The 24,311-nt window shown below is 37.9% G+C and overlaps 1 non-coding gene across 1 annotated transcript; it reads left to right on the top strand.

Annotated features, from left to right (window-relative positions):
• The first annotated feature begins 9,911 nt into the window (after positions 1-9,911).
• On the top strand, positions 9,912-10,018 carry LOC141679914 (small nucleolar RNA R71). The gene has a single exon (XR_012558208.1). It is a non-coding gene; the product is annotated as a small nucleolar RNA R71 (small nucleolar RNA).
• The last annotated feature ends 14,293 nt before the right edge of the window (positions 10,019-24,311 follow it).

Below are 24,311 nucleotides of genomic sequence, written 5' to 3'. Positions count from 1 at the left end.
GTGGAAGTTGGAAAACTTATACTTGAATTGAATAGTAAATAATCAAAGATATACTTATACGAAAGTAATATCTTTATTTGAATATCAAAAGTAAGTTTGATTATCGAACATTATTCTTTAATAAAATAAAGAATATTAATAAATAATAAGCGGAGTCATAATACCTCGAATGAATATTATAAATAATATTCATTAAATAAAATAAAGAAGTCATACATCCTCAAATGAATATCCAATTAATAATCATTAAATAATATAAGCTGAGTCATAAGCCCTCGAATGAATATTCGAAATAATATTCAGATAATAAAATAAAGGAGTCATAAGCCCTCGAATGAATATTCAAAATAATATTCATATAATAAAATAAATGGTTAAAGTTATCGAATAAACCTTATTCGATTAATAGTTTGGAAAACTATGATCATATATATATAAAATATATATATTATACTCGGGAACATCGACTCCCGGTTTATGAATATGTTCACCTTTTGATCCCCTATACTAAGGGTAAACTCAAATACCGCTTATCTCTAGCATAGGTATTATGCAACTATAAGCATTTGAACCAACAGATATATAAATCGAGAATATGAAACAAGCATGCATATATACCATATCACATGCTACAATATATCGCAAGAATTTGCTAATAACCAATATGCATTTATCGTAAGATCATGCATATACACATATACATCACAACAACAGTTATACGGGTAGAAAACTTGCCTGAGCGACTGGGGGTTACAAATGGCTCGGGACGAGTCTGGTAACCTATAAACAACAAGTAAGTTGGAATTAAACCAAAGTCACTTGTAAATCTATACTTTAACCAACTTAGACTCTAACGCTTGCTCTGCGCTTACTGATTCTCTTCAGTCACTCGAGTACCCTCGGCTCCACCATTTTTAATAATTTAACCATTACGAGTTTTAAGGCGATTCATTCGCGAGTGTCTTACCAACTGCCTAACACACTTAAAATAATTGTTTCATACACTAATTAACCCTTTTTGGTCTTTAACCTGTGTCTCAAAGTAAGGCGAGGGGAAATGTTTCGTTCGCGAAATGCCGTTACTTAAAACGGTCGTTTCTCCTAAACCGTACATCGGAATCAAACGAACCACATATCAAAATGAAGCTCGTAACATGTACTTTCTAATCATGGCAATGGTCAAAACCTAGCAGGGAGTTCTCGGGTCCTAATGTTATGAACAAAAGCAGTCTAAAGTAAATCGGACATTACGACGGCTATGTTTACGCGATTTCCCAAATTTAAACCATTCCAAATCCACCACAATTCAATCCCAATTCATAACCCAATCAAAACTCCATCTAAACTAAATTAAAACAGCCCTGAATCAACTCATTATAATCAATTTACTTAATCCTAAAACTTGAATTTAAACTATACTACAATCTTTAACCAAATCATAAGATTTCAACATTCCAATCTCCACCATTCCAACCCAACTCTAAACCAACCATCATTAAGCAACTCTAATACCATATCAACCAAAATCATCCTAATATACAAAGTAAATATAGGGTTTGGAGATGATATACCTTCCTTGAAGTGGTGTGAGTAGCTAGGAAGCCTTAGGAAGCCTTGAGGAGTCTTAGGAATGCTTGGATCTTAAAGGAAAAGCAAGAAAAATCAAGTTAAAAACCTTGAAATCACTATTCATTGTCTTCTTCATTGATTTATTGGAGAAGATAGAGAATGAATGGGATGCTTAAACTCATAATATAGCCATAACTATGCATAAGGAATACTAGGGAATTATCTTACCAATTTAGGAAGCTTGGATCTTGGATTTTGAAAATTTTCCCTTTAAAAATGCAAAAAGCCGAGAGCAATGTTCTTGGTGATGAGAAATAGAATTTTGTTTTGGTGAAAAATGATTTGTTTTGGCTTGGTGGAAGTAGTTTTGTTTTTGTTTTGGTTAATTACCTTTTTAGCCTTAAACTTTGTGTGGTTCTAATTCAACCACATTTCCTTCCTCCCTTTGTCATGCTTATATCATCATGTGGTGTCATCCTTCCCTCTTTGTCCTCTTCTCATTGGTTGGATGACATCATCCCCTCTAATCTCTTTGATTAACTTCCTAATTGCTTGCCTACTGACCGCTGATCTGTTATACGGTTTGCTTAACTTTCGTTTTCGTTTATCGTTTGAGGGATCATACCCGGGATCTTATTACTTAGGTTCCCTTAACCTTTCTCAATATATTATATTCCTTTTATGATCCTCTCTTATACTCCATTAATTTAAATCCTTTTTATCCTGTTACCTTATACTCAATTCTTTCCGTATCTAGTGGATTTCCGGGAAAAATCAAAGTGTTCGGAATTGGATTCTGACGATCTTTACATACACTTATATACCATATAGAGTACTAATAAAATCTCAGAATATCAATAACAGAACCCCTACATAGTGTGGCATGAAAAGTTTTCTTATTCAGCATAATCTGCAAAATCGCTATTCATAAGGGTTTCAAAAATTTCCAAAAATTGGGGTTATTACATTAAACGACCTTGAAGCCGCGTACAAGGCAAATCGTTGTAAACGTGTAGGTCGCTCCACACTTTACGCAAAACGATACCCTGAAAGGGAATGAACGAACTTAACTTTTACGAAATCTTATACGGTTTCCTAAAATTTAGGGGGCAAATGATAGGGATAAATAAATCCTGATTGTGTAATTAAATATTATAGTAATTATACATGATTTGGGTTGCTAGGCCCAATAAGAAGATGTATGACATTCAGACCAAAAAGGTTAACACATTGATCAGGCCTGATGGACCAGATCAGCCCTGATGGAATAAAGAAGTCCCAAAAACCCTGAATATTAATTAATTTCGTAATTAATTAATAAGGGAAAAATCAGCTATGTAAAAGAGTCCCAATGAGGACATAAATCCTTGTATATTAGCCTCTAAGGGACCTAGAAGGATAAGGAATCAGTTTCCTACTATTTAGGACTCCAAAGTCCATTCTAATTCAAAGACTTGATCATTAAGTCTCTTATACCAAGTCCAATTTAAGGACTACCAACATCTATATAAGGGGTCTCACCCCACAAATCAGAAATACATTTTTTGGCTTGATTCTCTAATTCACAGAGATACGTAGGCATCTCGTAAAGGTAGAATTAAGCTACAAAGCACGAGAGCAGCCATTAAAGGCCTTGAGCTCCCGAACCATAGCAATAAATATAGTGAATAGTAACCTTAGTTTTTTATCCATAACAGTAACAGAGTTTTTTTATTGAATATATATGTTTTCTGTTACTTGTGTTCTAAATCGATTTGATTGTATTATATACTGTATTCAACCCCCTTCTACAGTGTTGTGTGAGCTAATAGTACCCATTTAGCGAGCGTTAGGTTAGCGGATCCCATACTATAAAAGCCTTAGGTCACTAGGTACAAAGTCCCCTAAGAACTTAATAACTCGAATACCAAAGAGCCCACTTGTGATCAATTATACATAAACCATATTTTTTTCTTTTTCTTTTCTCTTTTCTTTTTTTTTTTAATTTTTGAGTAAGTGCGTTTCGCTCCATCTTGCTTAACCCTAGACTACTCGTATACAATACGAGCCGGCTACTAGCCATTTGACGCGTAGCCACAACTAGCAATGAATTCCAATTTTTTTCTCAAATTTTTATCTTTTCATGTCTTTTATCATTAAGAGCCTAGCATGCATTCTAAGTATAAGCAATAGATTAACCTCAAAAACCATCAAACCATGACAACAATCTAGTCCTTAAACATACTCTAAGGCTTAGTAAAATTACAAGTGTTTCTAGCATGCATGTCAACCTACCAAGATTCAACATCACTCTAACGCTATCACTACACCCGCATCAATATCACACATTAATGGGTAAAGCAACACAAAGGGATCATGGTATATGCATGAGCTATATGACATGATAAATAAAGCTATATATCCTTAAAAAAAACTATATGGCAAAAATATGCAACTATATGAACTAAACTAACATGAAAATGCAATTACATGACACACACACAAATATGTTCCTTAACTACTACCCCCAAACTTAAAATTTCACTGTCCCCAGTGAAGGTAATAGAAAGGAACATAGGGTATACCTACTCATACGAATCATCATCATCACCCTCAGAGGGTGGAGTGTTAGGAGGTGGATAAGCAGAATCCTCACCAAAAATGGGCCACTGGATGTTATCTCCAAGTCCTCTAAATGCAGTCCCAAGTGCCTGGGTGAGCTCCTCCGCAAACCGACTCTGTGACTCATACATCACATCTATCCTCCTTGAAAGCCTCCTGTACTGGGCATCAGCCAATCCCGAACCATCTCCTCCCCGAGCTCTCGAAGAGCCTGCCTCTCCCTGAGCCTGACTGGGCCTAGCTATGGAAGCACCAGCTGCTGGAACTCTACCTGGAAGGTGATACCCCAAACAATCCCTTCTCACAGAATGAAATCCATCCCTTCTCAGCAATCATCGGTAGCAACTCACCATCCCTTCTTGATGGCAAGAACCCCCTCTCCCTCATAATAGGCTTAGTCGGAAGCTTGGTTTACTCTTTTTCAGCAGCCCCATCCAACAATCAGGGCCTCGCAGCAGTATTCCTCGAAGAATCAGTAGTAGTCGGGTTGGTGCTGCTGCTACCCACAATTCGTGATCTCTTTGGGGCAATGAGAACTGAAAATAAGGGTCAGAGAGTTTGTGTTTGGTGTGTAGGAGAGATTTTATAGAGTTGAAAGTGTGTGGGATGTGTATGGAGAGGTTGTATGTATTTATAGGTCAAAATTAGGGTTAGAATTTGATTAGGAGTGGGGATTGTGGCAAGGTATGGGGAAAATCGTGGGTTAATGGGTTATATTTTTTGTGAATCTTTTTGTTTTGTTTTGTTTTGTTTTGTTTTTTTTAGGCTGAAAAATGAATTTTTCAACAGTCAGGGACGCACGCGGCCGCCTGGCACCAGCACACGGGTGCCTGCAAGCACGCGGTCTCCTGCTCCTAGCACGCGGGCGCCTGCTAGCCTTTTGGAAAAAAAATTTCTACAACCTTTTTTTTGATTTTTTTGGGTTTTTGGATAAAGTAATATATTCTAAGGTGTGCTATGGTCTCATATCTTGGGTTGCATCCCAAGAAGCGCTTCTTTTACGTCATTAGCTTGACGTGGAGTTATGCGATCAAGTTGACAATAAAACGACACTAACCACTTCACGGTTTGCCGTATCCCCATAATAGTGCTTCAATCTCTGACCATTTACTTTGAATGTTTGGCCCAGATCATTCTCAAAAAATCTCCACCGCTCCATGTGGAAACACAGTTTTGACGATAAATGGTCTAGACCACCTTGATTACAATTTTCTAGGAAAAAGTCGGAGACGAGAGTTGAATAGAAGAACTTGTTGCCCCGGCACGAATGACTTAGGCGATAGCTTCCTGTCACGCCACCTTTTTACCTTTTCCTTGTATATTTTGTTGTTTTCGTACGCTTGAAGTCGAAATTCATCAAGTTCATTTAACTAAAGCATTCGCTTCTTCCCAGCTACATTTAGATCAAGGTTTTACTTCTTCAATGCCCAATAAGCCTTATGCTCAAGCTTCGCAGGTAAATGACATCCCTTACCATAGACAAGTTGAAATGGGGACATCCTAAGTGGAGTCCTGTATGATGTTCTATAAGCCCAAACAGCTTCATCGAGCTTCAAAGACCAATCTTTCCTTGACGGACAAATGACTTTCTCTAGAATGCGCTTGATCTCTCTATTAGACACTTCAGCTTGACCATTAGTTTGCGGATGATAGGCAGTACCAATGCGATGATTCACATTGTAGTGTTGCATCATATAAGTGAACTTATGATTGCAGAAATGCGACTCTTCATCACTTATGATAACTCGTAGTGTTCCAAACCTTTTGAATATCTGCTTATGAAGAAAACTCAACACTACCTTTGCATCATTAGTCGGTAGAGCTTTGACTTCTACCCATTTCGAGACATAATCGACTGCCAGAAAGATGTACTGATTATTGCAGGATGAGATAAATGGTCCCATGAAATCGATTCCCCAAACATCGAAGACCTCAACTTCAAGTAGCACATTTAAAGGCATCTTATCCTTTCTGGAAAGATTCCCAACTCTTTGGCAATGATCACACCTTAAAACGAACTGATGTGCATCATTAAACAACGTAGGCCATAAAAAACCTGCTTGAAGAATACGAGATGTTGTCTTTTCACCACCATAATATCCACCATAAACTATGGAATGAAAGTCTCGTAATATCCCCTCTGTCTCACAGAATGGGATACATCTCCTGATGATCTGGTCAGCTCCTTGTCTAACCAAATATGGTTCATCCCACATGTACCACTTCACCTTATGCAAAAACTTCTTCTTTTGAGCCGCATTCATATTATGAGGCATTATATTGCTAACAAGATAGTTCACAATGTCTGCGAACCATGGATCTTCCTCTTGAATTGTGAACAACTGCTCATCCGGAACAGATTCATTGATCAATTTCTTATCATGTGAAGTACAATTGGGATTCTCCAATCTAGAGAGATGGTCAGCTACTTGATTTCAATACCTTTTCGATCCTTGATCTCTAACTCGAATTCCTGTAGTAAGAGAACCCAACGAATAAGTCTAGGCTTCGAATCCTTCTTTGAGACCAGATAACGGGTGGAAGCGTGATCAGTGAACATTGTCACCTTTGTCCCGAGTAGATAAGATCAAAATTTTTTGAAACCAAAAACTATAGCCAAGAGCTCATTCTCAGTAGTGGTGTAGTTCCGTTGGGCTCCATTTAGCGTCTTACTAGCATAATAGACCACATGAAAGATATTAGTCTTTCGCTGCCCAAGAACTGCTCCCACTGCATAATCACTTGCATCACACATCATCTCAAAAGGTTCTCTCCAATCAGGTGTCGTAATAACTGGTGCGGTGATTAAACTCTTCTTGAGAGTCTCGAACATTCATCATCAAATTTGAAAGGCACATCTTTCTCGAGCAAGTTGCACGATGGCTTAGATATCTTAGAGAAGTCCTTGATGAAACACCGATAAAAACCCGCATGACCAAGAAAGCTACGGATTCCTTTCACAGAAATAGGTGGCGGAAGATTTTCAATGACACCCACCTTGGCTCCACCTCAAGACCTTTACTAGAGACCTTATGCCCAAGAATGATGCCTTGCTGCACCATGAAGTGACATTTTTCCCAACTGAGCACCAGATTGGTCTCAACACACCTTTTGAGCACCAAACGGAGATTATTCAAGCATTCATCATACGAATGTCCAAAGACGGAGAAGTCATCCATGAATAGTTTGACATTATTTCCAATCATATCAGAGAATATGGCCATCATGCATCTTTGAAAAGTGGCAGGTGCACCACATAAGCCAGAAGAAACTCTGTGAAAAGCAAACATGCCAAATAGATAAGTGAAAGTAGTCTTCTCTTGATTTTCTGTTGCAATGCAAATCTGATTGTAGCCCCAATAGCCATCCATAAGATAATAATACTCATGACCAGCCAACCTTTCAAGCATCTGATCAATGAATGGAAGAGGGAAGTGATCCTTCCTCATGGATTTATTTAACTTCCTGTAGTCCATGCATACCCTCCATCTTGTGACTATTCGAGTAGCGATGAGCTCGTTCTTCTCATTTGCTACCACAGTAATACCTCATTTCTTAGGTACACATTGCACGGGGCTCACCCAAGAACTGTCAAAAATAGGATATATGATTCCTGTATCCAGCCATTTTAGAATTCCTTTCTTCATCACTTCTTTCATGATAGGATTAAGCCTTCGCTGTTGCTCAACAGTTGGCTTGCTACCTTCCTCTAGCAGAATTTTATGCATGCAGTACGAAGGGTTGATCCCTTTTATATCTGATATAGTCCATCCGATGGCTGATTTGAATTCTCTCAGAATCCACAAAAGCTTGTCCTCATCACTACCTGAAAGGTCAGATGTAATAATAACATGCAAAGTAGATGCATCACCTAAAAAAGCATACCTCAAGTGTTTAGGCAGTGGTTTAAGCTCCAAAGTAGGTGCTTCCTCAATAGATGGTTTGAGCTTTCCCTCAGCATCAGTATTTCCAAGAGATTTAAATGGCATGTCTAACTTCCTTTTCCAAGAAGAAGCACTCAGATATTGTAACTGCTCATTGCCTTCATCATCTTCACTGTCAAAATCCCCCAATAAGGCTTTTCCTAAGGCATTAGACCTTAGCACATGATCAAGTTCTGAAGTAACTGCAGAATCGACCAAATCCACCTTGAAGTACTCATCATCTTCCGTAGGAAATTTCATCACATTGAACACATTGAATGTCACATCTTGATCTTGCACCCTCATAGTGAGTTCACCTTTTTGCACATCTATCAAGGTACGGCCTGTAGCCAAGAAAGGTCTTCCCAAGATTATGTGAATCTTCTTATCTTCCTCGAAATCTAGAATGACAAAATTTGTAGGAAAGATGAGCTTGTCCACCTTTACTAGCACGTCCTCCACGATGCCTCGTGGGTATGTAATCGAACGATCAGCCAATTGTAGAGACATGTAGGTGGGCTTCGGATCAGGCAAATTCAGCTTTTTGAAGATAAATAACGGTATCAGATTGATGATTGCTCCCAAATCGCAAAGGCACTTGTCAAATGACAACTTGCCAATGGTGCAAGGAATGGTGAAGCTACCTGGATCCTTAAGCTTTGGAGGTAACTTTTATTGCAGTACGGCACTGCACTCTTCCGTCAGAGCAACGGTATCAAGATCATCCAGTTTCACCTTCCTCGAAAGAATACCTTTCATGAATTTTACATAACTAGGCATTTGCTCAAGAGCCTCAGTGAAAGGTATGTTGATGTGAAGTTTCTTGAACACCTCCAGAAACTTACCAAATTGCTTGTCCAACTTTTGTTTTTGCAATCGCTTAGGAAAAGGTGGTGGAGGATAGAGTTGTTTCTCCCCTGTATTACCCTCAGGAAGAGTGTGTTCAACAGTAGTCTTTCTTGGTTCCCCCTCTTTCTCCTTTTATATTCCTTCTTCATCTACAACTTCAACTTCTACATCTTTTGCTTTTTCAGCATCAGCAACTTTTTCAGACCTTAAGGTAACAGCTTTGACTTGCTCTTTAGCTTCCTTCCTGCCTGGCACTTCAGTATCGATGGGAAGTGTGTCAGGTTGACAATTGAGCAAGGCATTGGCTATTTGTCCAATTTGATTTTCCAAGGTCTTGATAGAAACAACCTGACTTTTGCACAACAGATTTAACTCCTCGAAATCAGCACTAAAAGGTGGAGCAGCACCTCCTTGTTAAGGATATGGTTGCCTTTGAGCAAATTGCTGAGGTTGCTGAAATCCAGGTAAATTAAACAGTTTATTTGCAGCTTGCTGATATGACTGCTGAACAACATTCTGATTATTGCTCCAGCTGAAATTGGGATGATTTTTGTTATTAGGATGATAAGTAGCATGCACAGGCTGCTGCGATTACTGGAAATTATTCACATACTGAATAGATTCATTAACAAGAGAACACTGATCCGTAGCATGAGAGCCTGCACAAAGCTCACAGACACTAGATAATTGATTTACGCCATCGTTGGTTAAAAAATCGACCTTCATAGTCAGCGCCGTGAGCTATGCTACAATAGTTATAGTTGTATCAACTTCCAGAATACATGCTACTTTTCCAGGCATCATCCTTTGATTTAGGTTTTGATACTCGTTTGCAGCCATAGTTTCAATGAGATTATAGGCCTCAGTATAGCTTTTGGCCCACAAGGCGCCTCCAGAAGATGCATCGAGCATAGGTCGAGATAGGACCCCCAACCATTGTAGAAACCAGTGATCACCATCCAGTCAGGCATCCCATGATGTGGACACTTTCTCAATATCTCTTTGTAGCTCTCCCAAGCTTCGCACATAGATTCTCTTGGTTGCTGCGTAAACTGAGTAAGAGCACTCCTAATAGCTGCAGTTTTGGCCATTGGATAGAACTTCACCAGAAACTTTTGCGCAAGATCTTCCCAAGTAGTGATGGACCCAGCTGGTAAAGAATGTAACTAGTCCTTAGCTTTGTCCCTCAGAGAGAATGGGAAAAGCCTCAGCTTGATAGCCTCATCACACACCATTATATTTGAAAGTACTAAATATCTCGACAAAATTCCTGATATGCATGTTGGGATCTTCAGTCGCAGCCCCTTCGAAAGAAATAGAATTCTGCACCATCTGAATAGTGCCCGAATTAATTTCAAAAGTATTGGCCTGAATAGCCGGATGAATGATGCTGGATTGAATGTCATCAATTTTAGGCCGAGAAAAGTCCATAAGAGATGGATCAGCTTGAGCTAGACGATCACCCATTGTTTCAGGTTCTTTCTTTTCACTCTCTTTATCTGAATCTTTAAAAATTATCTTCTCCGGAAAGTCAAGAGTTTTATCTGTCTCCTCAGCTTTATCCAGATTTCTCTTGCGAGTGCGAGAACGTGTTAGCATTCGCTAGAGTACCTGAAACACAACCGGAAGCAGTAAATAATAAGTCTTAATCAATGAATCCTAATGACCACTGATGGCAAGTACAGAAACTAAACAAATTAACACCGAGTCCCCGGCAGCGGCGCCAAAAACTTGTTAGGCACAAAGCATGTGCTAAATAAATCACACAATTATACGCGTTCGCAAGTAATATAGAATGATTTCTAGTTCGTTCCCACAGAGACTCTAATTAATTATATTTAATTAACACTTACTCACCAATGTATGATTATTCTTCAATGTCAAGACAATAAAAATTAAGGTTGGTAAACTAATAATTACTACGAGAATTAAACACTTGAATTAACTATATTAAACACACATGAGATCTTAACTTCATTACTACTTTATTCAATAGTGATTGTTATTAACCTTAGCATGTAAGGTGATGATATTAATCGAACAACATGAAACTGATAAACGCTAACTTTTGTTGTACGAATACCATTCTACCAAGCATCCACATTTAAGATAGAAGTTGAATAGGCATCAATTATGTTGAGACCCTATATGTCTACAGAATTTGATAACATAATAATTTAAGCGCAAGTTATTCATGATGATTACACAGGGCAAGTAAAATGGTTAGAGTTACCCACTAATCATGCATACAATACATGAACCTATGCTAGCATGGCAAATTCTAAATCTCAAGATTCACTGTCGCTTCACAAGAGATTAATAGGCTATCTTACATGTTCGTGACGCATATAAGACGAATAAGCACAACCTATACTAGATATCATACAATCACCACATACCAAGATATTAAACAATTATCTAAAGAATTCCATAACAAATCCGCTAGGATCCCATAATCATGATTAGCCCATAATAGAACTCATCACCACCATGGTTTCATATGAAAGCATCATAATAACACAACGATATAAGGCCAATAAAATACTTAATAAATAATGAAGTACGTCACAAGAGTATTAAGGTTCAAAGCATAAAAAAAACTAGCAACCACTGTTACAACGAATTAAAAGAATCACAAGAGAAATGTATGCTTCCTCTTCTTCGTTGTTGCGTGTAAAGACGGTCTTCTCAATCTTCTTGCCCTTGCTCTTGATGAAGAAAATGTCTTCCCATAAGGTTTATATAATAGCCGAAGAGAACCAGCGCCAACAGAAGCCCAGTTGTACTTGAATTAATAAAATCCAGATTCTGAAATTCCGCCCGCACGCGGTCGCCTAATGTCTCCATGCGCCGCCTGCTAGCACGCGGTCGCCTGCTCCTGGCGCGCGACCGCCTGCTACCCTTCTGGGAAATACTTTGTTTTCCTTCTGTTTTTGCTGATTTCTTCACTCATCACCCCTAGACTGATTTCAAGCACTTCCTTAAGCTTTATTCGATGAAAATCACCTATCTAAGCAAGTTATACCTTGAAATGCAAAAATACTTAAAACGCGTCAAATACATAAAATACTTGAGTTCAAGACACCAATTCAAGCCATTATGAGACGCTCTAAGTGTTATAAAATTCCACTTATCAATTCACAGTGGGATATGGCAAGTTAGCTTCTAGAAATATTATCATTGAAGATGTAGCATTGATAGTTGGTCTTGAGGTGAATCTCCTGAGTGTCATTCAATTCATAGATTGAGGATTCAAGGCTTCACTTGACAAATGAGACTGCTTAAATATCAGCAAAAAGACTGGTGAAGTTGCTTTGAAAGGAGCAAGAAAGGAAAGCTTGTTTGTTACAGATTTATACTTAGCAAACAAGGATGGAATATGTTGCTTCTACACCAAGGCATTTATTGATCAAATCAAGTTGTGGCACAAGAAACTCTCTCACCCGAACTACAAAGCAATTAATACCTTGGTTAAAAAGGAATTAGTGAGAGACATGTCAAACTTGGAATATTCTCAGGATGAAGTTTGTGAGGCTTGTCAAAAAGGCAAAATGAAAAGGTCTAGTCACAAAAGTAAAGCTATGAATTCCATAAGTGCACCTTTGTTACTTATTCACATGGATCTGTTTGGACCAGTTAATGCTTTATTAATTTCTAGAAAGGAAATGCACTTGTGATGGTGGATGACTACTCAAGATACACATTGTTAGGAATATGTGTATTAGTTTGATGATAAGTTAAACAAAACACTTAAGTAGAAATCTAGTGTTTGTAGCCTCAACGGATAAGACCATTCTGGCTATCCGTTGATGGAGTAGCTTTACTTAGAAATAAGTTTAGTATTGTAGCATATTTCAGTTTCTGTATTTAAGTTATAATTCTTAGATGATTGTGGGAAATTATAAGTCATGTTGACTACTAGTGGATATGCAAATAGGAGGGCTAATTATAAATATTTCATGCCTTGTAATTTTGTATAAGTGAAGTAGTATCAACTGATAAATTAAAGGCCTTCAACGGATGAGAAATAAAGCTTCAACGAATGTCTCTAAAGCTTCAACGGATAACATCCATCAACGGATGAGTGTATCAATGGATAAAGCTTCAACTGCTAATGCATCAACGGATAAAGTCATCAACGGATGAAAGCTTCAACGGATGCTCAGTTCAATAGCAGTTGACAGTGATAATTCATAAGCTGACAGAGGCACATGGGTTGACAGAGACAATTGGAATGTGGTAGCCTCTTGGAGGAATCAAGAAAATGCAGCATTTCCATTCTGGTGCAAACAAGGAAGTATTCAAAGATTCACAGATTATCCTAGATTGCATTGGATAGAGAAATGAAGAAGAAACATGTGAAGAATCTTTTTAATTGTATTTGTACTTTTGCCTTCACTTGTAAACTTGGTGATACATAAACTAAGTTGCAGCTAGTAATTAGAGTGTGAATTTTCCAGAGCTGTTTAGAAAAACATAGAGAGAAAATCAGCTAGTTTCTATTAGGACGTAGCTGTGATCAATTCTTTTGAATCACAGATTTTCTGAAATACACATCTCTGGTGGAACAACAAATCCACCAGAAAAGATTTTAAAGCCTTTGTGTTCTTTACATTTGTGTTTTGAATATATATCTGTCTGCACATGCCCAAAGCAATTCACACACAACTGTTCATCAAAACACTTATCCTTTGAAACTGCTCAAAACGTGAAAAAGTTTTGAGATTTACATTCAACCCCCCTTCTGTAAATCTCATTGTTAGTTCCTTGGGAATAACAATTGGTATCAGAGCAAGCTCTTAAATTACAAAGAGTTTAAAGATCTATTCTACTAACATCATGAGTAAGAAGGATATTGGTGTAAAGATTCCAATCCTGGAAAGAGATAATTATCATCACTGGAAAGTGAAGATGCATCTACATCTTCTCTCTCAAGATGAAAGCTACATCAACTGCATTGAAAATGGTCCTCACATCCCTCACAAGGTAGCCACAGCTGCAACTGCCACAGTTGCTATTGGACAGTTTGATCCCAAGCCAAAAGCAGAATGTATGATAATGTCATTAACAGCCAAACTGCTAAGGAAATTTGGGATACTGTGCAACTTATCTGTGAAGGTACTGAACAAGTCTGAGAAAACAAAATGCAGCTTCTCATTCAACAGTATGAATACTTTCATTTTGAAGAAGGAGAATCACTGAATGATACCTTCAATAGATTTTAGAAACTGTTGAATGTATTGAAGTTGTATGGCAGAGTGTACCAAGTTAAGGATTCCAACTTAAAATTTCTGAGGTCTCTACCAAAGTAATGGAAGCCTATGACTGTTTCACTAAGGAATTCTCAAGATTATAAGGACTTCACACTTGAAAGATTATATGGAATTTTGAAGACCTATAAACTTGAGATGGAGCAAGATGAGATGTTGGAAAAGGGAAAGAGAAAAGGCAGATCAGTTGCACTTGTAGCTGACAATGAGAAGACTGAAGCCAGGAATGAAGAAAAGACAATGCCAAGTCTCAAAATTGGCACAATCAAATCAGAATCAAGCAAGGGAAAGGAGCAAGTTGCTGAGGTTAAAGATAGTTCCAGTCAAGATGACTCTGATGATGTTGATGAACATCTGGCTTTTCTGTCCAGGAGGTTTGCAAAGATGAAATTCAAGAAAAATCTAAATTCACTAAGTCAAACAAGAACATGGTGGACAAATCTAAGTTCAAATGTTATAATTGTGGCATAAGTGGACACTTTGCAAATGAATGCAGAAAGCCAACCTCTGATAAGAAGAAATTTGAGCAAGTGGATTACAAAAAGAAATATTTTCGATTTGCTCAAACAAAAGGAAAGAGCTTTTCTGACTCGGGATGACTGGGCAGCGGATGGAGCCAATGAAGATGATGATATGGAATATGTCAACCTAGCCCTGATGGCTAATTCTGATGAAAATGAAACTAGTTCATCAAGTAACCAGGTAATTACTACTGACCTCTCTCAGCTTTCTAAGATTGAATGCAATGAAGCTATAAATGATATGTCCAATGAATTATATCATTTGCGTATTTCCCTTAAATCACTAGCTAAAGAAAACACAAGAATTAAAGAAAATAATTTGTTTTTAAGTGATAGGAATGCTGTGTTAGAAGGAAAGGTAATTGAGCTTGAAAAGATTAAAATCAAATGCTTATCTGTTGAGAGTGAACTAGAAGAATCTATTAAGAAAGTAGAAATTCTTTCTAAACAATTAGAACGTGAACAAGATGTAATCAAGGCCTAGAAAACATCTAGGGATGTTAGTGCTCAGATTGTCAAGGTTCAGGGAATTGAATCACTCTGTGAGAATGCCTGGAAGAAAAAAAAAGGAAGTAGAATTAATTGATGGATTGTCAACGGATGTGGAATCAACGGATGATGAAAGTTACCCGTTGAAGGAAGAAAAGGAGCATCCGTTGAAGGCTCCTCAATCAAAATAGGAAAGTGATTCTAAAAAGAACAATTTGAAAAATCTCAATAAGAAGTTTGTTTCAACTTCCAAGAACTTTGTCAAAGAAGAAGCTAGCACATCCAAAGATGCCAGTAAGGTGAATATAGGACGACTTTAGATCAGTTGAAAAATAGGCTTAAGATGGTTGAGGATAAAAAGGAAACTAAAAGGAAAGGTAGGGATTAACAAACACAACAATTACACACCTGATAAGTATGCTCCTAGAAAAAGTTGTGTGCATTGTAAAAGTGTTAATCATCTATCTGCTAACTGCAAGTCTGTTAAGAATGCTCCAATGCCTTTAACTCCTTCCATGCCTAACATGTCTATGTCACCTCTGCATGCTATGCCTGTTATGTCTCAACAGAATCCTCATGCACATTTTGCAAACATGCCATATGTTAATAATCCTTATTTTGCTGCATTCAGTATGCCTTAAATGCCATACAACATGCCTATGTGGAATAATATGTTTGCACAATCTATGCCTTATCAAATTCAACCAATTGTGCTAAATGATTCTGTGACTAACCCTACACTTCAACCAACTACATCTGAAATCAAGGTTGACCCAAAGTTACCTAAGTCAAAAGATACAGGAGGTATGAAGTCTAGGAAAAAGACTAACAAGGCTGGACCCAAGGAAACATGGGTACCAAAATCAACTTGATTTGATTTTGTTATGTGCAGGGAAAAAGAAGGAATCTATGGTACTTGGACAGTTGTTGTTCAAGGCACATGATAGGAGATTTCACCCTGCTCACAGAGTTCAAGGAGAGAGATGGCCCTAGCATAACCTTTGGAGATGACAACAAAGGGTTCACTATGGGTTATGGCTTAATTTCAAAAGAAAATGTCATCATTGATGAAGTTGCATTAGTTGATGGTCTTAAACACAATCTATTGAGCATCAGTCAACTATGTGACAGAGGGAATACTGTTTGCTTCAATTCTGAAGCCTGTGTTGTCACAAGTAAAAAGGACAACAAAGTGATTCTAACTGGAGTTAGAAAAGGGAATGTGTACTTGGCTGACTTCAACTCTACAGATGCAGAATCAATTACTTGTCTTTTCAGCAAAGCAAGTCCAGATGAAAGTTGTATATGGCACAAGAGACTGTCCTATTTGAATTTTAAGTCAATGAATGATCTAGTCAAAAAGGACTTAGTTAGAGGAATGCCTCTAGTGGAATTCTCAAGGGATGGACTGTGTGATGTTTGTCAGAAAGGAAAGCAAAAGAGAGCATCATTCAGTAAGAAGCTTGAATCAGAAATTGATGAACCATTACAACTGCTACACATGGATCTTTTTGGACCAGTCAATATATTGTCAATTTCAAGGAAAAGATATTGCCTAGTGATTGTAGATGACTTCTCAAAGTTTTCATGGACCTACTTTCTTGGATCAAAGGATGAAGCTAGTGAAATCATTATTAATCACATCAAGCAAGTCAACAATCATCAAGATTTCAAAGTAAGGAATATCAGGAGTGACAATGGAACTGAGTTCAGGAATTCTACCATGAGGTTGTTCTGTGAAGAAAAAGGGATCATGCATGAGTTCTCAGCTCCAAGGACTCCACAACAAAATGGTGTGGTGGAAAGGAAGAACAGATCACTAATTGAATCTGCAAGAACAATGCTTGAAGAGTCAAAAATCCCAACATATTTTTGGGCTGAGGCTGTTAACTGTGCATGTTACACTCAGAATATTTCTCTAATCAATCAGGCAAAAGGCATGACTCCCTATCAATTGTTCAAGAGAAGAAAACCAACTTTAAACTTTCTTCATGTCTTTGGTTACAAATGCTACATTCTAAGGAATCAACCTGATCACAAAGGAAAGTTTGATGCAAAGGCTGATGAAGGAATATTTGTTGGTTATTCTGCTGGAAAATCATATAGGGTCTACAATCTAAGAACCATCATTGTTATGGAATCTGTGCATGTTGTGTTTGATGATAAAAAGATTGATGGACTAACAGATGAGGGACATCATGAAGGACTCAAATTTGACAACATTGAGATATATTGTGATGATAGTGAAGATGAGAATGATGGAGAAGGCACCTCGAAAAGAATTCAAAATCTGCCTTTGGATAATGCACAAAATGCTGCATCAGTTGAAAGTCATAATTCAGCATCTGTTGATAGAAGTAATGCAGCATCCGTTGAAAGACAAAGTGCATCATCCGTTGATAGAAGTAATGCAGGATCTGTTGAAAGATAAAGTGCATCATCCGTTGAAGTACATAATGAAGCATCCGTTGATCATAGTCTATCAACGGATAATCAATTCACTTCATCAGTTGATAGAACTCCCAGTTCAAGTACATAATGAAGCATCCGTTGATCATAGTCTATCAACGGATAATCAATTCACTTCATCAGTTGATAGAACTCCCAGTTCATTTCAAAGGATCAGTAACTCAGGGGGAGTTTCAACCAATCAACACTCTATCTAACATCATGACAATACTGAGGCAACCTCATCTAGAGCTAATCTACCACCTCAAAGGAAATGGACCAAGAATCATCCTTTTGAATTGATCATTGGTGATGCAACATCTAAGGTGCAGACTAGAAGGGCTACTCAAGATGAATGTCTATACAGTAGTTTTCTATCACAGAAGGAACCTAAGAAAGTGGAAGAAGCTCTATTGGATCCATATTGGATTTTAACAATGCAAGAGGAGCTAAACCAATTTGAGAGGAACAAGGTATGGAAGCTGGTACCCAAGCCAAAGAACAAGAGCTCTATTGACACAAAATGAGTATTCAGGAACAAGATGGATGAAAATGGCATTGTCATAAGGAATAAATTCAGATTGGTTGCCAAGGGCTATTCTCAACAAGAGGGAATAGATTTTGATGAGACATTTGCTCCAGTTGCAAGACTTGAAGCCATCAGAATCTTTCTAGCCTATGCAGCCCATGCCAATTTCAAAGTCTATCAAATGGATGTCAAGAGTGCATTTCTGAATGGAGAATTGGAGGAAAAAGTTTATGTAAGCCAACCTCCAGGATTTGAAGATCCAAATTTTCCAGACTATGTTTATTATCTGTTGAAAGCACTCTATGGACTAAAGCAAGCACCTAGAGCCTGGTATGAGACTTTGACAAAATTTCTTCTAGATAATTACTTCACAAGAGGTACTGTTCACAAAACTCTTTTCTTTAGAAATGTTAATGGCTCTACAATACTTGTTCAAATCTATGTAGATGATATTATATTTGGATCTACAGATGATAAGCTTTGTAAAAAGTTTGTTAAGTTAATGCAAAGTAAATATGAAATGAGCATGATGGGAGAGCTAACTTATTTTCTTGGTTTACAAGTTAAACAAGTTAGTGGTGGAATTTTCATTAGTCAAACTAAATATATTTACGATCTTTTAAAGAATTTTGACTTAATGGATTGTTCATCTGCAAAAACTCCCATGGCCACTACCACCAAGCTTGAATTAAACAAGGCTGAAAAGTCTGTGGATATTACAAGTTATAGAGGCATGGTTGGCTCACTTCTATATTTAATTGCTAGTAGACCTGATATAATGTTTTTTACATGTCTCTGTGCTAGATTTCAAGCTGACCCTAAAGAATCTCACTTAGTGGTTATTAAAAAAAATTCAGATATCTCAAACGGACTCCAAATCTAGGAATTTGGTACCCTAGAGTGTCTGGTTTTGATCTAATTGGATACTCAGATGCAGATTATGCAGGTTGAAAAATAGACAGGAAAAGTACAACTGGCACCTGTCAATTTCTAGGGAATAAGCTTGTGTCATGGTTCAGCAAGAAGCAAAATTCTGTTTCTACATCAACAGCTGAAGCTAAGTACATTGCTGCTGGTAGTTGTTGTGCATAGATATTATGGATGAGGAATCAACTATTTGACTATGGGCTAATTGTTGACAAAATTCCTATATTCTGTGACAACACAAGTGCCATTGCCATTACTGAAAATCCAGTGCAGCACTCAAGAACCAAGCACATTGACATCAAGTACCACTTCATAAGGGAACATGTGATGAATGGTACAGTAGAACTTCATTTTGTTACAAGTGAAAAGCAGATTGCAGACATATTTACCAAGCCACTTGATGAATCAACATTCACAAGATTAGTAAGTGAGCTAGGTATGCTTAATTATTCATAAATTCATGTCCTTATTATAATTTGTTTTGAAGCCTGAAATAAATTTGTTGCAAGAACAAGGTTGGCTTTAAGTAAAGTTTATTCTATCAATGGATATTCCCTATCCGTTGAAAGCCAAAAAATTTCTATCAACGGATGTTCACTATCCGTTGAAAGACAAATACATTTCTGGTAATTTTATCCTCCAATGGATAAAACTGTGTTAATCTTCAACGGATAACTATTTACCTCATCCGTTGAAGTGTCACATCAGTTGTTTTAAGTAAGTCACAACCGTTGATTCTTTTACTTAACCGTTGATACATATATATACACAGTTGTATGTATCTGTATTAAAGGCAGTTTTTAGAATTCATACAGTTTTCTTTATTCTCAAACGGCTGTAATTTACTTAAAATATTGTTTAATTATTCTCCTTACGTTTTAATTTGAGAAAGTATAAAAGCCCTTGAATTTTTATTTTCACTTTACGCTTTCTTGCAATTTTTCAAAAGCTTTTAATCTCTTTCTCTCCTAAAACTCTCAACTTTTCTCTGCAACCTCTACCCACTACAATGGCACCAGTAGTAAAGATAATGTCCCAGTCTGGATTTGTCTATGAGAAAAACAATTTCGTAGCTTTGGTGGAAAAGAATGAAGCCCACTCAGATTATCACAAGATGATGGACTTCATCAAAAACTGCAAACTAAGCTATGCAATGCTGGAAGCCCTAACTATTTACTGTGAGGTAATTGAGGAGATTTGGACAACTGCAGAGTTCAACCCGACTGATATGACCATCTCTTTCACTCTCAAAGGTAAAGATTACTGTATTAACTGTGATGATATACAGTCCTGTTTCAAACTACCTGAGAACAATTCCATGACACCACACACTGATAATGATGTATCTAGCATGTTAGATTCTATAGGCTATTCTTTTGATTCTGCTAGTTTAGGGAGTATTAGAGAAAAGGCCTTAGGAAAGAATGGAGTTTTCTTGGTGATGCCTTTATCAAGGTTTCCTATGGGAAAATTAGTAATTTTGATGCAATAACTTCATCTCTAGTTAATATGCTCTATATGCTAGTTTCTGATAGGTACTTTAATTTTAGCAACTATGTCATGCTAGAATTGGGTACCAGGTTAGGTAACAAAGCTAATAGACCTCATAACATCTACTATGCTAGATTCTTTATGTTATTGGCTAACCATGTTGCTGAAGGTTTGGTCATAACTAATGAGAGTAATAAACTCAAATGATAGGCACAAGAGAAAAGGGTCCTTGCAGACCTTTTAAGAATTAACCTCGACAATCAGGTGCCATTGGTATATTTACCAATAATGAATGCACCTCAGGTAAGTGAGGTAAATACTTTTTCAACTCCTACTACTTCCAACCCCATTATTTCTTTGCTTTCAAGTGTGGCCATGGAATCTGTGTCCTTGTCCCAACAGATTCCTACCAAAGCCACCAAACCTAAAGTTTCAAGACCAAAGTCAAAGAAAGCCACCTCTGTTGTTTCTCAAAAGACAACAGTTGTAACAACTACCATAAACCCTGAGGGGAGTGAATATGGTGTGAGTGGTGAGGGGAGGGGTGAACATCAAGAAACCCCACAGGATAAGGTAGGAGAGGTGAGTGGTACCCCAGCTAGCAAAGCCACAGTTTCTCAAAAGACTGTGGTGGTTGAAAAGGATTCAAACTCATCCCTAGTTGCATCCTCCCAAAAGGGTACAGCTATTGAAAATAGTCCCCAACCAGGGACACGGAACAAAAGAGGGAGGGACACTGAAGCCACACACTCACCTGTAAAAGCCTTTTCAAGAAGAAAGAGGATCAAAACCTCAGTTTCCATACAGAGTGCACACACTACACAAATACACCCACCTGTATCTATGCCTTCTCAACTTCAGCTTGATGTGACTCCAACAAATGTGGAGTCACAGCCCCATTCTCTCAAAATTGACACACATCAATCACCAAATTCTCCATCACCATCTCTGGATGTGGACATGATATTCACATCAATTCCTGATTCTCCCTCTTTTTAACTCAGGGAGGAGCCCCACTCAAATACTGGTGATCATCATCTTTTAGATGATTTGTTGGATCATCAGCCAATTCTTTCAGATTTGGTTGAAGAATCTGTGTCCCCTAAATTAAAATCAATCCACACAAATTCAACAATCATGTCACTTTCAATTTCTACTTCTTTTCCTTCTTCAACGGATATTTCTCATCCGTTTACAAGTGGTTGTTCTTCGACGGATAAGCTTAACAGCAGTTATCCGTTGATACCATCGGTTCCTACTTCAATGGATACTCCCTATCCTTTGATAGTCTCTACACAAATAACTGAATCAATTCCAAGTGTAGATTACATGGTTACTGTACAATCACTTCTAGGATTGAGGGAAGGGAGTGAAAATTTAAGTGAGAGGCTGGGTTGCTCTCAGGCAAAAGGAGAGCTTGAGAGTCTAAATATGCATGCTATTTCTTCCAGCATGGCAAAAGAAAGTGAGAGGAGTGCCACCTTAGTAGGTGAGGGTGAGGGTGTGAGGAGTGTGAGCCAGGGGGAGCCCCTGATGCAAGAAGAGAGAGAAATTGAGAGAAAAGCAGGTACAGAAGGTATAAGGGTGGATCCAGCCATTGCCAATGAGTCAATGATTGTGGATGATGCTGAAAAGGAAGGACAATTTCAGCAACATTACAACGCTGTAATTGATAACATTTCCTTGGATGCTGACACTTTTACTCATCCTGTGTCAGCCTATCAATTGTTGGCTACTCAGGGCAATGAGGAGGCAGAAAATACTTTAAACCTAATGTATACTTCAGAATCTCTACAAAGGGATAAAGCTGCTGTCAACTTGATGCCTTCTACAGCTGGTGAGCCATCTGAAGAATTTGGAGTAAATTCTAATGATGATGACTCTGTTTCATTTGATGGAAGCATGAACTTAGGGGGAGATGAAGGCCCAAGTTCTATTCCAGACTTACCTAAATGGACATTGACAAAGGAGTCAACACTAGGACAATTCAATGTCTCCTTAGTCAAACAAATCATGTCAATCCAAAGAGCCATTCAGAACACCTCCAATGCTGGTACCAAGGCTCTTCTTCAAGCCCACCTAGATTCTCTACATCTCATGAAGCTACAGCAATTAAGGCAGAATCTGAGTGTGGATGAGCTCAAGAAGGATATAGCTGACTTAAAGTCATTGAAAACTATGTGGTCACCATTCTTCAAAATCAACAGTCTCAGACAAGTCTACTCATGCAACTGGCTAAAGCACAAGGCTTGACTCCTCTCCTTGATGATAACAAAAAGGGGGAGAATAAAGAAGGGGGAGGGGAGCCATCTACAAACATTCAGATATCCAAAGTGCTAGTTCCTGCCATCACTACTTCTCCAACACTTCAAATCAAAGGAAAGCTTGATGGAATTGATCTAATCCAGCTAGCAACAGCTGAGATGAAGGTGAAAGAGCAAAGGAGACAAATTGATGAAAGGATGCAACAGGTGTTTGGCTCTACAACCTCAAAATCATTATCTGTGAAATATAGCACAAAGGTTGAGCCAATCATTATGGAGCACAAGCCAGTAAGGAGGAATAAGGTTGGAGAAACTTCCTTCAGGAATTTGAAACCCATGGTACTCAAGCCATCCACTAGATTCAATAGGGATTCTACAAAGAACCCTCTAAACTTTAGTCAATCAAAAGAAGTAGATTTTCCTCTTCCAAAACCTGATGAAGACAAAGTTTTGGGTGGTAGCATCATAAAGCACAAAGAGACCAATGATGTAGTGGAAAGAATGAATATGGCTATCAATTATAGAGAGGGAAAGAGTATATGTGTGATGCAAGAACATCCCAAATTCTCAAAAGCCAAGAGGGAAGAACCCATGAGGTTAAAGGAAGAAGCTAAAAAGCTGAAGGATGACAAAAGAGCACAAGCAAAGCTTGAAAAATAGCTAAAGTCAAGTCAGGATGAAGAAAAGAAGAAGATTGAAGACAAGAGTGAAGAAGACAAGATTGAAAGCAGAAATGTGGATATGGGGAATGTGGTTGAAGAGAGTGTGGAGGAAATAAAGGAATGGCAGAAAGGGAACAGAAAGAAGGCCAATGCAAAAGGGAAGAGTGGAGATGATACTGAAGAAACCAAATCAAAATCTAAACCACTACCTTCCATTCCTGAACCTTTTGTTGCTGATCCTAGTATAAATGTCCATGGTGAACCAATCATCCCTAAGGAGGAACCTATTGATTGGGACACCATCAACTTGCCTACCTTCCTAACTACCTCTCCACCACCAAAGAAACTGAAAAGAAAATCCAAATCTACACCTCCCCTAACCTCAAGTAAATTCACTCAGAAATACAAACCTAAGCCTACGCCACAAGCCTCAAAGGATGATTATGTTCACATTTGTGACATAAAAGAGTTTACAGATATTGAACTCTATCTTGATGAGCTGGAGGAAGTAAGGCGAATAAGTGCATACAAACAGCTCCCAGAAAGGCTAGTGTTCAAGTATAAAGGAAGTGAGGAAAGGACTTGGCCTCTTCAAAGAATTCTGAATGAAGGCTATTCTACCTTGGTTAGAGTCTACTCAGCTATCAAAAGGGATTCTGGCTATACCAGGACTGCCAAAACTGAGATTCTCAACAAGATTGCCAGCATAAGGAAAACTAGGTGGGAGTCTAATTCCTTTCCTAGAACATTACTCATACCTGAGCATGG

This window comes from Apium graveolens, chromosome 1 (assembly GCF_009905375.1).
Source record: "Apium graveolens cultivar Ventura chromosome 1, ASM990537v1, whole genome shotgun sequence".
In the NCBI taxonomy this organism is placed as follows: Eukaryota; Viridiplantae; Streptophyta; class Magnoliopsida; order Apiales; family Apiaceae; genus Apium; species Apium graveolens.
Note: the sequence above shows the minus strand (reverse complement) of the source record. Positions and strands in the feature narration are given on the sequence as shown.